The sequence below is a fragment of the Arachis stenosperma genome, chromosome 2 (genome assembly GCF_014773155.1).
Source record: "Arachis stenosperma cultivar V10309 chromosome 2, arast.V10309.gnm1.PFL2, whole genome shotgun sequence".
Lineage (NCBI taxonomy): Eukaryota > Viridiplantae > Streptophyta > Magnoliopsida > Fabales > Fabaceae > Arachis > Arachis stenosperma.
In genome coordinates this window covers 46,314,219-46,316,552 of record NC_080378.1, presented here as the reverse complement: position 1 = coordinate 46,316,552, position 2,334 = coordinate 46,314,219, and the positions used below count along the sequence as shown (strand labels likewise).

The 2,334-nt window shown below is 43.2% G+C and overlaps 1 non-coding gene across 1 annotated transcript; it reads left to right on the top strand.

The window, feature by feature from the left end:
• The first annotated feature begins 1,793 nt into the window (after nt 1-1,793).
• On the top strand, nt 1,794-1,901 carry LOC130964427 (small nucleolar RNA R71). The gene has a single exon (XR_009080522.1). It is a non-coding gene; the product is annotated as a small nucleolar RNA R71 (small nucleolar RNA).
• The last annotated feature ends 433 nt before the right edge of the window (nt 1,902-2,334 follow it).

Sequence of the window (2,334 nt, the reverse complement as noted above, 5' to 3'; positions counted from 1 at the left end):
AAAAAAGATAAAATAACAAAAGAAAATAGTTAACTATAAAACATTGGGTTGCCTCCCAACAAGCGCTTCTTTAATGTCAGTAGCTTGACAGAGGACTCTCATGGAGCCTCAGAAATACTCAGAACCGTGTTGGAACCTCCCAACACCAAACTTAGAGTTTGAATGTGGGGGTTCAACACCAAACTTAGAGTTTGGTTGTGGCCTCCCAACACCAAACTTAGAGTTTGACTGTGGGGGCTCTGTTTGGCTCTGTTTTGAGAGAAGCTCTTCATGCTTCCTCTCCATGATGATAGAGGGATGTCCTTGGGCCTTAAACACCAAGGATTCTTCATTCACTTGAATGATCAACTCTCCTCTATCAACATCTATCACAGCCCTTGCTGTGGCTAGGAAGGGTCTGCCAAGGATGATGGATTCATCCATGCACTCCCCAGTCTTTAGGACTACGAAATCAGTAGGGATGTAATGGTCTTCAACTTTTACCAACCATCCTCTACAAGTCCATAGGCTTGTTTTCTTGAGTTGTCTGCCATCTCTAGTGAGATTTTTGCAGCTTGCACCTCAGAGATCCCTAATTTCTCCATTACAGAGAGGGGCATGAGGTTTACACTTGACCCTAAGTCACACAAGGCCTTCTTGAAGGTCATGGTGCCTATGGTACAAGGTATAGAAAACTTCCCCGGATCCTGCCTCTTCTGAGGCAGTTTCTGCCTAGACAAGTCATCCAGTTCTTTGGTGAGCAAGGGAAGTTCATCTTCCCAAGTCTCATTTCCAAATAACTTGTCATTTAGCTTCATGATTGCTCCAAGGTATTTAGCAACTTGCTCTTCATTGACATACTCATCCTCTTCAGAGGAAGAATACTCATCAGAGCTCATGAAAGGCAGAAATAAGTCCAATGGAATCTCTATGGTCTCATTTTGAGATTCGGATTCCCATGGTTCCTCATTGGGGAACTCAGAGGGGATTGGTGCACGCCCATTGAGGTCTTCCTCAGTGGCGTCCACCTCCTCTCTTTCCTCTCCATATTCGGCCATGTTTATGGCCTTGCACTCTCCTTTTGGATTTTCTTCTGTATTACTTGGGAGAGTACTAGGAGGGAGTTCAGTAACTTTCTTGCTCAGCTGACCCACTTGTCCTTCCAAATTTCTGATGGAGGACCTTGTTTCATTCATGAAACTTTGAGTGGTCTTTATTAGATCAGAGACCATTGTTGCTAAGTCAGAAGTACTCTGCTTAGAACTCTCTGTCTGTTGCTGAGAAGATGATGGAAAAGGTTTGTTATTGCCAGGCCTGTTTCTTCCACCATTATTATTGAAACCTTGTTGAGGTCTCTCTTGATTCTTCCATGAGAGATTTGGATGATTTCTCCATGAAGAATTATAGGTGTTTCCATAGGGTTCTCCTAGGTAGTTCACCTCTTCCATTGAAGGATTCTCAGGATCATAAGCTTCTTCCTCAGATGAAGCTTCCTTAGCACTGCCAGGTGCATTTTGCATTCCAGACAGACTTTGAGAAATCAAATTGACTTGTTGAGTCAATATCTTGTTCTGAGCCAGTATGGCATTCAGAGTGTCAATCTCAAGAACTCCTTTCTTCTGACTAGTCCCATTGTTCACAGGATTCCTTTCAGAAGTGTACATGAATTGGTTATTTGCAACCATTTCAATTAGCTCTTGAGCCTCTGCAGGCGTCTTCTTCAGATGAAGAGATCCTCCAGCAGAGCTATCCAAAGACATCTTGGATAGTTCAGAGAGACCATCATAGAAAATGCCTATGATGCTCCATTCAGAAAGCATGTCTGAGGGACATCTTCTGATTAATTGTTTGTATCTTTCCCAAGCTTCATAGAGGGATTCTCCATCCTTCTGTCTGAAGGTTTGGACTTCCACTCTAAGCTTACTCCATCTTTGAGGTGGAAAGAACTTTGCCAAGAAGGCATTGACTAGCTTTTCCCAAGAGTCCAGGCTTTCTTTAGGTTGAGAATCCAACCATATTCTAGCTCTGTCTCTTACAGCAAAAGGGAATAGCATCAGTCTATAGACCTCAGGGTCAACCCCATTAGTCTTGACTGTGTCACAGATTTGCAAGAATTCAGCTAAGAACTGATGAGGATCTTCCATTGGAAGTCCATGGAACTTGCAATTCTGTTGCATTAGAGAAACTAATTGAGGCTTAAGCTCAAAGTTGTTTGCTCCAATGGCAGGGATAGAGATGCTTCTCCCATAGAAATCAGGAGTAGGTGCAGTGAAGTCACCCAGCACCTTCCTTGCATTGTTGGCATTGTTGTTGTTTTCGGCTGCCATGGGTTCTTCTTCCTTGAAGAATTCGGTT